The sequence below is a fragment of the Ochotona curzoniae genome, unplaced genomic scaffold (assembly GCF_017591425.1).
Source record: "Ochotona curzoniae isolate NIBS_2020 unplaced genomic scaffold, NIBS_Ocur_1.0 contig_2927, whole genome shotgun sequence".
NCBI classification, from domain to species: Eukaryota; Metazoa; Chordata; class Mammalia; order Lagomorpha; family Ochotonidae; genus Ochotona; species Ochotona curzoniae.
The window spans coordinates 5,902,279-5,914,943 of record NW_024465654.1 but is presented as its reverse complement, the minus strand read 5'-3'; the positions used below and the strand labels follow the sequence as shown (position 1 = coordinate 5,914,943).

General features: G+C 48.4%; 1 long non-coding RNA gene across 2 annotated transcripts in view; it reads left to right on the top strand.

The window, feature by feature from the left end:
- The window catches only part of LOC121155499, a 142,610-nt gene extending 134,488 nt beyond the window's left edge, over window positions 1-8,122 (top strand). For both annotated transcript variants that reach the window (XR_005883674.1, XR_005883675.1), the window contains one exon: window positions 7,180-8,122. This is a non-coding gene — a long non-coding RNA (uncharacterized LOC121155499). The remainder of the gene's footprint in view (window positions 1-7,179) is intronic.
- The last annotated feature ends 4,543 nt before the right edge of the window (window positions 8,123-12,665 follow it).

Genomic DNA, 12,665 nt, shown 5'->3' with positions numbered 1-12,665 from the left:
CCTCTGTACCGCCCCCAGCTCCAGACATGAGCTTTGCAAAGAGGCTGCTTGGGAAATCCCAAGGAGTCTCTGATGGGTGGTCCACAGAGAGCGGAGAGATGGAGCCATACAGGAACAGGGCCTTGGGCTAGGGCTTCTCTGACCCCTCGGCTCAATGATGACAGCCTTTAGTGGGTGACTGTCCCAGTGGGCACACACTGCTCACAGCCATGGTGCCACTGGGCTGCTGGAGCATGGAAGTCCTTCGCACAGAGTGCAGGGCCTGTTTTCTTTCTGGTGGCTTTTGGAGAGCGCTTCCCAGACAGACACAGTGCTCGTGTGGGGCGGCTGCTCTTGGTGCTGCGGCTGACCTTATCATGTCCTCCGGGCACGTGGGTGGTGCTTCGTGCTGGTGTCTCCCCACGAGTATTGGTAGTTGTCAGTGATGTCTTCTCAGGACTACTGCTGGTTGGTTTTGGTGACATCTTACATTAGTCATCGTTGTTAGTGACGCTGCTCATGAATATTGGCTCACCAGTGTGGTTGTCACAAGCTCGGTTACTGTGGCTTCCATCGCTGCGCTGCCTTGTCCCACAGTAATGGGGGCAGGGCTGGTTCCTGCAGAACAGTGAGACCGAGTCCAGCCCAGGCCTCTCTCCCCACATCTGGTGGTTATTGGCAATGCTGGCATCAGCTGCCCCTGCACCTCTGTCCCTGTCTCCCCATGACACTCTATCCTTCTGGATCTGTCTCCTGCTCCCCCTTTGAATTAGCATGGACACTGGGCCTGTGGAGTGTGGGCCCACCCTAAATGACCCCATTTTGACTGGTGGCCCATTAAGGAATCTAAGACCAAGGCCAGTGAGGCTTGGCTTGGACGATGCAGGGGTTGGGTGTCTGTCTGCAGCTCCGTGTAACTAAACGCTTCCCAGGAGTATAGCAAGTTCCGAGTCATAAGGAAGATCAAGGGCGAACATGAAAGTGCGTGTGTGTCTCCTGGGGCCATGACTGTTCTCTGTGGTGAGAATTGGAGTTGAACCCAGGACAGCTGAAGTACATACAGAGGCAGAGCTGACTGCTGCTTGGGAACAACCGTGTGGCAGCTTCAGGCACCAGCCAGTCCTGCGGGCTCCTCACTTGGCTTGAAATCAGCATAGGAGAAGCACAGGACCCAGGCTGGGTTCCCAGCTCTCCCCACGTGCACCCCAGGAATGCATCGTGCTGATCCCCATGGCTTGTCGGTGATGACTGAGAGCTCACTTCAAAATCTTTGCCTCCTGAGGCAGCACTGAAAAAGTTTTCCCTCTAAATGATAAAAAAGACACATAGGCTTTGATGCTACTGGCTGGAAAGCGCAGCGCCTCACCCAGGACAAACCGCGGGTCGGAGAGTATAGTTTGGCTTTGGAGTGCATGACTGTTTCAGGGGCATGAAAGAAGAGCGTGAGCAAAATAAGAGCCAGTCTGATGTCTGAAAGTTCTTGGATTGCGCGAATGTGGCGGTTTGCAAAGGCGCGACCTGAAGGTGCTATCAGGGCTCGTTAGGGAAGGATGGCTGGGCGGGCCTGTTTCTGAAAGCGAGGAGAAGTCAGTGACGCAGGGCCGGTCTGGGGAGGAAGGAGGTAACTCCTGCCACCTGCATCAGCAAAACGGACACCTGGCCAGCCTGAGGGGCATGCCACATAGCAGCCACTCATCAAAGGAATTTGTGCCAGCTTTGACCTGGCACAAGGGGGTAGCTGCAGTCTGCAGAGGGCTCCGACACGCTCACGGGCGTTCAGGGATGAGAACCTGGTGAGGTGACTGCAGCAGAGGTTGAACAGAAGGTTCTCGAGGTTTTGGGGAAGAAAGCGCCCATCAGTCATTGGCGACATCCTGTGGGTCAGCTGTGTCTCTTGGTTCTGGAGGCCAGGAGGTGCGAGTCGGGGTGCGAGTTGGGGTGTTGGCAGCTTGGTTGTCTCAAGAGCTTCCTTAGTGTCTGGTGGTGCCGTCTCCTTGTGTCTTCACATTGCGAAGACAGCGAGAACAGGCCCTTGTGTCCACTGAACCAGGCGCCAACACGCCTCCAGCGGCTCTACTCTCTCTACTAACCCGTGCCCAGGGGCCCCCACGCCCCTTCACCACCCCGTCCATGTCCCTCCTGCATGCCATGCTCCAGGGGCAGTGCAGGAGTGGCCTCCTGTGAAGAGGCGTTGGTAATTGAAGGGGGCAGAGACAGCCCCCGCAGGTGTCCCAGGGTTCAGCTTTGAATCTGCTGCGCTCCGAGGGGCAGCACCCTCCTGCCTGTGACATTGGCCTCCTGTCCTGTTGGCTGCAGTCAGCCAGTGAGGAAATGTTTCTTTCCCCCTACTCCCTTTGCCTTTGGCTGAAAACACTGAGGAAAAGGGGAAGATGCCTGTGAGGTTTGTCAGTTTGTGTCCTGTGTCTGCACTGGGCTCAGACCCCATCTGCTGCGGCCGAGAACAGCGGTGTGGGCCACGTAGCCATCGGGCATGGCACCTGAGTGATACCCAGGCTGCTCGCGGGCACTGGCAATGCAAGCCCCACTCTCATTACCCTTCCCTCCTCTCTTCCCATTGTTTCTCCTTCCTCCCCTGCCTTCTCTCCTTTTCTTCAAAAGGCAGTGATGTTGCTGAATGCTAATGAGGCAATTCTTGGCCCTATCCTGTTCATTTGTTTTCAGGCAATTAATTCAACTTTCTAGCATGCAGCCAGCATGTTAGGCAGGTAATTTGTGGGCCTGCTTAATTTTGCAGGACCCTGTGGTTCCCAGCCAGCAGGGCTCATTGTGGAGATGAGATCCTCCAGCTGCTGGGTAATGCTGTCCCTTCATTACCGCTGCCGAGGCCTGCAGCTTGGCTCGCTGCCCGCTCGGCACACATCGCTTTCTGATTGCAAATGTCTGCAGCTTCTACACATTTGCCTCCAGCGCTTATTTCCTTCCCAAAGGACATGGGGCCTGATGGTATCATTTGCGACTTTTTAGCATTACACTTTGTGGAGCTAAGTTAGCCTTTCCCGACTCTGAGCTAGAGGCCTGCAGAATGCAGTGTAACAGGTGCTGGCAACCTTGACCTCAGCAGAGGGGGGCAGACAGAAGAGCAGAGAGAGTTTCTGTGCTCTGGGAATTTGCTACAGGCTCCTAGAAGCCGGGAGCTGTGCAACTCACTGCTGGGCAGGCAGTAGGTGCCCATGAAACCTGCGTTGCTCCCTTGGTGAATGCGTGGATGAGTGGAAGGGACGGGAGATGAACCGTGTACGAGTGAAGCAGCATCTTCACTTACTGGCCACAGTTCTCTTCTTTGGAAAGAGGATAAATTACCTTATGGAATTTCTGTCAAGATTTCACAGAAATGGTACCAGAGAACAGTTTGGTGCTAGGAACATAACTAAAGAGTGCAGCAGGTCCTATTTTTGCTAATATTGTTTGAAACAAAGGCAGACTTTGACGGTATGAGAAGGTAGACACGCATATCGGATGGTGAGTCATTCTGAAGCCCTTGGGACAGATACGTTAGTAAACGGGAGGTAGAGGAAGAGGTCTGTCCAGAGGAAAGGAAATATTTAAAGGACAGAGTTATACAATGACTCAGTTTGCCAATGGCTAGCGAAGTAACTGGGGGCATGCAGTGATGGATTCGTGGAAAGCGGACAGCAATCTGCTAGCAGCAAGAATGTGTAGGTGCTGGGGAGACCATCGGCAGCACAGATGGGTAGAATAAGGTGACCACAAGGTGACCACTGGGACGTCAAGTGTTGTTGGGGAATGTAATACAAACGACAGGCCACAGGGAGAAAGCGCTTGTCCACTGTCAGAAGCAAGAAGCCACTGCGATGGCTCGGGGACCAGGGAAGTGTCCTGAAGGGCCAGAAAGACCAGGGAGTGGAAAATGAAGGTAGAACCCGGACATAGTCCTCACTTTCTTCTTTGTATTTTTACCCTGCACACAGGGAAATTCATTCATTTATTTTAACGTGCAGTCCTGTTCATTTTGACAAATGTGAGCAGTCACATAGCCATGCGTTTCTAGGCAGTGGGCATCTCCCACTCCAAGTCGCTGGCAAGGACTGGCTCCCAGTCCATGCTGGGTTTTTTTTTCCTTAAAATTTATTTATGTTTCTTAGTAAAGAGAAGGAAACAGAGAAAGAAGTCTTCTATCCACTGGTTTACTCCCCAGATGGCCACAATGGCCGGAGCTGAGCCAACATGAAGCCGGGAGCCTCTTCTGGGTCTCCTGTGTGAGTGCAGGGTCCCAAGGTTTTGGGCCATCCTCTACTGCTTTCCCAGGGTACAAGTAGGGAGCTAGATGAGAAATGGAGCAGTGGGGGCACAGCCCAGCATTTGGGATGCTGGCACTTGCAGGGAGAGGATTAGCAGCTGAACCATTGCACCAGCTCTTCCATACCGTTTGCAGTGTCTGGAACCAGAAATGTGCAATAGGTTGCCTTGTGAATCCAGCTTCTGTCACTCCACATAAGGTATCTGAGATGTATTACCGCTGTTGAGTGGGTCATCTAACTCGGTAGAATTGCCGATTCATTGAACAGCTGATAGAAGTCTGGGCTGCCTTTAGTTATTAATGACCATGCATCAAGCTGTTGGAAACATTTTGCAGAGGGCTCATGAGTGGACCCAGGTTTGTCTACTCTGGGGTGAACAGTGAGGAGTGGAATTTCTGGGTCACTTGGCAGTGAGTGTTTATATGATAGTCAAAATGAAAGAGTACTGTCTTTCCTTTCCCCCACCCACACGTGGACAAGAGCTCCCGTGGCTTGTCCATCCTTGTGGGCCTTTGGTGTGGTCTGGTTGTGTATCTGAGGAGATGGATGGTGGCATGTTTCCTTATGGTTTTAGTTTTAGTTTATTTCTATCAGCTGTGCATTTGCTTAATTATCATCCCCATATTATTTCTAGTGACATGTCTGTTCATATAATTCCCATCTTAAAAAACTGGTTTATTTGCCAGCTTTTTGTTGAGCTTTGAATTCTTTCTGTAGCCTGGAAATAAATCCTTTCTCAGATATGTGACTTGCCAGTACTTCCTCTCCATCTGGGACTTACTTTTCATTCCCCTTCAATTTGTCTCATCACCGCCTGTTGCACTCCCCAAGTTAGTACCCCTTCCTGTTATCCACAGGTGGAAACCGAGTGATTGAGTCATGATGTGGTCTTGAGGAGCACCCTGTCCTGGTGCCTTGGATGGGTGCCCTCCTAAAGAGGTGCCAGAAAAAGGGCTTGGCTTCCCCAGGAAGGTGCAGCCCCCAGACCCTGGGAAGAGAAGGTCTGGAAGGACCAGGGCACAGCACGGGTGTTGACTTTTGATGGTGATCAGTGTATCAATGATTGTCTTCTGTGGATCGGGACTTTGGAGCCTTATCTACAAACTCTTGGCTTAATCTGTACAAGTGCAGATTTCTGTCTTTTATTTCTTTAGAAAGATCTATTTTTATTTTGTTTGAAAACCAGATTTACAGAGAAAGAGCACTTGAAAGATCTTTCATCCACTGTTTGATTCCTCAAAAGGCAGCAATGGCCAAGCTGGAAGCGGGGGGCTTCTTCCAGGTCACCCAGCGCTTGAACCATCCTCTATTGCTTTCCCATGCTGTAAGCAGGGAGCTGGATTGGAAGTGGAGCAACCAGGACTCGAACCTCTGTCCCTATGGGGTGCTAGTGCCTCACAGTACGTAATATATAGAGACACAGTGAACACAGTTATGGTACTGGCTAACACTTCCAGTATCGTTTTGAAGGGAGTGGTAAGTGTGGACCTCTGTGCCTTGCCCCTGTTCAGGCTGCACCCCGAGCACTTGGGCAGACCCTCCCTCTGAGCCTAAGGAAGTCCCCTTCTCCATTGAGTTCCTGAGTGATGGTGCTGTTGTTTTTAATCAGGAATTCATGTTGCATTTGTATCAGGTAGTTTTTATTGCACATAACATTGACAATCATTTGATTTTTCTTCTTGAATCTGTTAATATCCAAAATTATATTGATTTTCAAATGTTGAGCCATTCTTGCATTCCCAGAGAAAAACACTTTATCATACCAAGGAATCCTTTTATAGGTTGGTAGAGTCAGCTTTCCTAGCATAGTGTTAGTTTCGTGACTTCATTCATGAGGGAGCTTGGGCTATGATCTTGTAATACCTTGTTGGTTTGTTTTGAAGATTTATGATTTTTATTGGAGAGCCAGATTTACAGAGAGGAGAGACAAAGATCTTCCGTTCACTGGTTTACCCCCCCAAGTGGCTGCAACAGCTAGAGCTGGGCTGATCTGAAGCCAAAAGCCAAGAGCTGCTTCAGGGTCTCCCACGTGGATTCAGGGTTCCAAGGCTTTGAGCCATCCTGGACTCCACAGGCAGGGAGCTGGAAGGGAAGCAGGGCAGCTGGGACATGAACCAGTGCCCATATGGGAAGCTGGTACATGTAAGGTGCGGACTTTAGCCACTAGGGCATCGTGTGGGGTCCCTTGTGTTATCTTTGTGTGAATTTGGTATCAAGGTCATCTTGCCCTGCCCAAACTAGCAGTGTGTCCTGCTCTCAGGGAAAGACTTTATAATGTTTGTATTAATTCTTCATTCAATGTTTGATGGAATTTTTCAGTGTAATGATCTGGACCTCCAGTTTTCTTTGTTGAAAGTCTTTTAAGTACAAAATCAATTTATTTAATAGATTGCACGTTATTCAACTTGTCTAATCCTCCTTGAGTCTCAAGTTTGTTAGATTTTTAACTACAAATTCAATTTTCTTAATAGACTTAGGATATTCATGACACCTCTAATCCTTGAGTGAATTTTGACTGATTTTTGTCATTTAAGGATTCTGCCCATTTTTACCTGCCTTGTTGAATACTTCAAGGCACAGAGTTCTTTATAGTAGTCCTTTAGTATCCTTCTACTGTAGAAGTAACTATACATAAATCTCTTCTATAATTCCTATTACTGGCAATTTGTATATATTTTTTATTTTTGGCCACAGTAGAGATTTGTAAAGTATATTCATTTTTTAAAAACAATTACCATTTACTTTCATTTATATTTTTGTGCTTTTAATTTTGATTGTTGTGTGTGTTTACTATTTTCTTCTCACTTTGAGTTGAATTTGCTCCTTTTTCATAATTAAAAATTTTTATTTTATTTCTTGGAAAGTCATTCTCATTCCCATTTCTTTCCATTTGCTGGTTCACTCCTGGAATGCACGCCAGGGCCAGACCCGCACCAGAGCTGAGCAATCAACATGGGGGTCCCATGTGGTCGACAGGGACCCAGCTTGGAGTCATCCCAGCACGCACGGGTAAGAAAGTGGAATCAGAAATGAATCCAGGACTCGAACCCAAGCATACTAAGCGATATCTGAACAGGTATGTCTGTTTCTAATTTCTTTTGTTTTAAATTACCTTTAAAGGCAGCGAGAGAAACAGAAAACGAGATTCCTCCTCTTTCTGCTGGTTCGTGTTAGGTTTGGAATTGCTTGTATGAGAGGAGAGCCTAACAGGCCATGACCGCGCGAGGCAGAGACCCCTTGGCTATATGACACTCGGATTTTTAAACACATGGGAGTGGGGGCTGCAGTAGGGCAGCAGGGGTGGCCCCTGCACCTGATTGGGCAGTGGCATCAGCTCTGACAGGCTGGGTTCAGGCTAGGGAGCGCTGGTTGAGATAAGGCAGTAACCCTGGCTCGGCGTGGAGTCAACTCTGCTTAGGCTAACGTTGCATTCTACTCCACCTAACCTTCCAGCCTTTTGTTTTCTGTTATGTGGTGGGCATCCTGGTCTCTGGCTGCTTTGAGCTGAGCTGTAAAGAGCGTTGCAAGGGGAGTTTGGTACGTTAGTGGACAGCGTCTTAAGACCTTGATCAGTGAGGGCCTTGACTCAGTTCCTGAGGAACACTGTCGCGAGGCAAAGCAAGCAGAGCAAGAAAAGGAGAAGCAAAAATTAATACACACGGTCACAGCCAAGAACAGAGCTCGTGACCTGTCTAGGGTGTGAGCAAGGAGCTACGGGCTGGAGTTAGTCTGACCTGCTTCTAGTCCTGGGCTCCCACACTCCCTTGCTCTGCCTATGGAAATTGTGGATGCTGTCAGGGATTAGGGTGACTGTGGCGGTTTTTCTTCTTAGTAACTGATTCACTCCCAAAAGTTACATGATTTATTTATTGGAAAGGCATATCAGATTTACAGAAAGAATGAGAGACAGTGAGAAAGATCTCCAACTACTGCTTTTCTCCCCAAATGGCCGCAATGGCCAGAGCTGAGCTGTTCCAACACCAGGAGTTAGCTTCGTCTGGACCTCCCACGTGAGTGCAGGGTCCCAAGGTTCTGGGCCATCCTTTACTGCTTTCCCAGGCCGCAAGTGAGGAAGCCAGACATGAGCCAGGACCCAAGTGGGTGTGCAATCCCAGCACTTGTGAGAATTTAGCCATTGGTCCATGGAGCAGTCCCCTATTGTAGCTTTTTCCAGCTGAGTGAGAGCAAAGTAGGGGTCTGCGGTCAAGCAAAGGCTGCATCAGATGCTATGCACAGTCACTGCGAACGCCACTGTTTCAAGTTGGAGAAAATATAACAAGCAGATTAAATATGCAAAGGCCCAAAGGTCATTACAGAAGCCAGGAAAGCCAGAGGAAGCATTTCCACTGGGAGGTAGAGTGACAGCAGGGGTCTGGTCATTCGGTGAGTGTGAGGCCCAGGACTATTAGCTCTTCACGTGGGATCCTGAAGAGACAAAGGGAGGTGTGAGCCTCTTCAGGGCTGACCTCCACCGAGGAGAGCTGGTCTGAACAGGAAGTAAAAGCTTTACCTGTGATGTCGCTGACCCTGGGCCATCCTCTCCGTAGCGTGGCTGTTTTGAAAGCCGGGCAGAGTGAAGAGCCTGTGGCCCACCATGGCTCCAACCCAGGAGTCCTTCAGCTTCCAAGGAAGTTCCATTTCCAGGGACTCCTGGCAGAGCTGACAGGGGTCTTTGAAAGCAACTTCTGTCAGGGACAGCTGTTTCCCCATGTCTCAACAGAGGCTGACTGAGGGTGGACTGGCCATCTCTTGGATGAAGCTGCACTGCCTAGCCTCCTGCGGCTAGCTTGCTCTTCTTCGTCTGGGCCTTTGGTAAAGTGGACTGCAGAGACAGGGATAAAACTGAGCATCCCCTTGGCTAAGTCTTCAACAGACTAAGCTAGAAATGCGTAGTCATGGGCACATTCTGACAGTTTTTACTGTGAGATAAGGTCTTACTCATGAGGAGAGCTTTGGGCCTCTGGGCTTTAAAATGTGGCCGGGCATTATTACAGAAAAGTTAGCCATGCCTCTTCTGAGGTCTGGAGATCAAACTGTACATCCTAAGAGTCCTTCAGAGTCTTAGAGCATAGAAGAAATGAAGGAACAGGTCATAACTCCTAGACTGTTTACTCTTAGTAACAATAAAATAAAAACTGTTGAATAACAGCTTGAGAAAGCATTTACCCAAAGGTTTCAAATTTATATCAAGCATTGGACAAGAATACAGGTTTGCTACTACCAACTTAAGTTGTATTGTAAATTTTGCTGAACTTTAGAGGCTAAATATTATATTTATAGCAATTAGCATATTATTTTTATATTATATTATAGAGCAATGAGCATATACCATGACTAACTAGCTTGACCAGCATACTTGGGCACAAATACATCAGTGACTTTAAATAAAGCATTTTAAAATAGCCTATCAGATTTAAGTCCTGAGAATCACAAAGATATGTTATTTACGCTTAGCAGTCTCAATCTTTGAGTGATCTTACATCCATAAGCTAATTAAAACAGAGCTCCTAATGAATTTCAATGTGTACACACATAACACAGCGTGTCCTATAATGATAGGACAGAGCAATAAACTAGTTTCAGCAACAGTTGCTTAAAATGTTGATGCTTTTAAACTTACAGTTGATTGACTGGAATGACCTGCTTCTAGTAACCTGAGTTGGTCATTTCTCAGATGGCTGCTAAGTTTGAGCATAAATGTTTGTACAAGAGAATACAACATGTGGATGACAAAGAGCCCAAATAATCATTGCTTGAACCATGAAAATTATTAACTTGTAAGAAGAGGCACCTGCTTACCCCATGCGGTATTTTAGGAAGCGTATATACAATTTTATGGACCTTTGTACCTTGTGGGCGTCCGGGTCCACAATATGATAGCACAACAAAATCATTAGGCTTTTGCAATTTTGGACATTTGAATCAGTTGTATATCATTATAACTTCAAGTTTTGTACCATTTTGTATTTTCACAGTATTTTTCATAAATCCAAATAGCCGAATCGGCGATCTTTGCAAAATGAGAGACAAACTCTGCTATTTCCAGTGAGACCTCCTGGAAATGTGAGAAAGTCCCCAAATTCAGAATTTGAGTTTTTGAATACTGGGTGTCAAGGTTTAAAATATCTGATTGAAATAGGATTTCCTTATATTAAATAATACAGGTAAAATTTAATCATTGGCACACAGTGATCACTCAAATCCTTTCAACATTGTTTTTAAACAATGAGAAAGAGCGAACATAATACCTTTATAAAAAAACTTGCAGTTGAGTTAGGTCACAGACTCATCAGATAACTGGACCGATTTACTAGAGTCAGAATGAGAGGTAGTGTGGAGCCAGCTAGAAAGCTGTCAGCAGTCAGACAAAAATTAAAATCAAAGATCAGGAGTATTTTCAACTACTTGGTAACACAGATAAGTACTTAAAATCCTGTTGCTTTAACAGAGGATCAGAATAATAGGATTAGATGTTAATTTTATGTGAGTGAATCTTTAATATCAATGTTTATTTAACTAAGAATTGTAGTTAATTTTATCTTTGCTATACATTTTTGAATAAGCCTTTAAAATGTTTTAAATTAGATGCCAGAGGTGACCATGGGCCTGTGCCATGGCCTAGAGGCAGTCACCACCACAGGCCAGCTGCAGCTTGCACGCCAAGAGAACCTGACCTGTGTAAAGGAATGTCTGGAATCTTGCCAAGGAGGTCATCGCTGGCGTCACCTGCACAGAGAGCGCAATGTGAGGAAGAGGGAAGAGGAGCAGTGGGTGCTGGGAGACGGGGCAGAGTCCACTCCGGAGGCGGCAACATCCCTCGGCTGGAGAGAGAAGGAAGGGACCAAGGCAGCAGGTGAACTTAAGGAAAGCCAGAGTGGATGCAGGACTGACAGGGGCAGGAATGGAGAACAAAAGGCCTGGTGAGAGTAAACCTCTGACCACTTGCCATTATGAGAACTTACCAAGTTCTGGGAGAATTTCAAGGTCGTAATGTTTATTTTCAGGCCAAGTTGAACCATTGTCTGATTTGTACTGAGTTAAAGCCACACTGCGGGAGGAAATTCGTTAGCCTGTGGGTTGTATGACTTTGAGATTTTCTTGGGGGAGGCGAGTAGAGAGGCAGCCCAAGTGGCACATCTGTAGAGGGCTTGTACTGCCAGGCCTGGCTGCAGGGTTCAGAGCTCCGGGTGGTGGGCGCTCTGGGCGTCAGCATCATCGCACACTGGTTGGAGAGAAGGGCCTTTGTGTAGGAGGCTGGGCTGAGCAGGGTGTGTACCCACCGACACTCCCTTTCCAGGGATCGTAAGAATACCCTGCACTGAGAAGGAAATAAAGGCCAGGAAGAATGATGGGGTACTCAGGGGAGGTTACGCTCGCCCTCCACCCGCAGTGCGGATAAGCCTCTGCCATTCATCTCACTGCAGCAGCGTGCGGAGTCAGCAGAGGCTGCGGGTGGTTTCCTCCACAGCTAGCTTGGGTTAAACAGGGCCTGGCAGCTCAGGTCACCGAGCTGGGGGGAGTTGAATTCCACGGAAGTGTCGCCCAGACTAGCCCTGCTCACGCTGGAGGTGGGCAGGGACTCAGCCACCTGGGACAGCCTCAGCAGTCACCCTGTGACCCCCACCCGTTTGCCACAGAAGGAAGGAGAGCTTGGAGGAAGAGGAGGAATCAGCGCTCTTACCTGGAGCTTGCGTTAGGGGCCGATTCCTCACACTCCTCCCAAGGATGGGCACCCTAAGGTTCGTTTCGGAGATGCTCAGACATAAGTGAGAGAGACTGTTAGCCCAGGCAGAGTTCTAGGGGAACCGTGCGAGCCTGAGGGAGATGCCCTCCAGGGTGCACAGCACAGTCTTTAAACACCAGGATGGAGACTGCAGATCAGACTTGGGCTCTGGTAGGTGGACTCAGGCTAGCGAGCGTTAGCGTGAGGTAGTTACTGCAGCGGGGCGATCAGCATGGAGTCACCTCTGCTCTGCTTAGGGCCACACTGTCCTCTGCTCCACCTGACGGTGCGCTGGCCACGTCTGTGCCAGCCTGAAGAAGGACCTCCGTCCAGGTAACCCCGTGAGTCCCTGCTGCCTCCAGAGGTGTAGACAGACTTGTCCGCAGGCACTCCACAGTGCACACGGGTGTCACAAGCAGCAGCCTAGCGTGCTGAGCCACAGGGCTGCTTTTCTTACTGCGTAACTTACAGTACTCGTGCGAGATCTCTCCCCGCTCCACGTGTTCGTCTCTGCACTGCGAGCCTGCCATGCTTACGGAGCAGTCTGAGTTGTCGGAACTCCCCGGGTAACTATCCAGGTTGGATTTCATTTGTTTGAGTGGCACTTCCTTCAGTCAAGTGATTTTTGTAGTTTCAATTACACACAAACCAGCAGAGAATAATTTGAATTTTGCTACTAAATT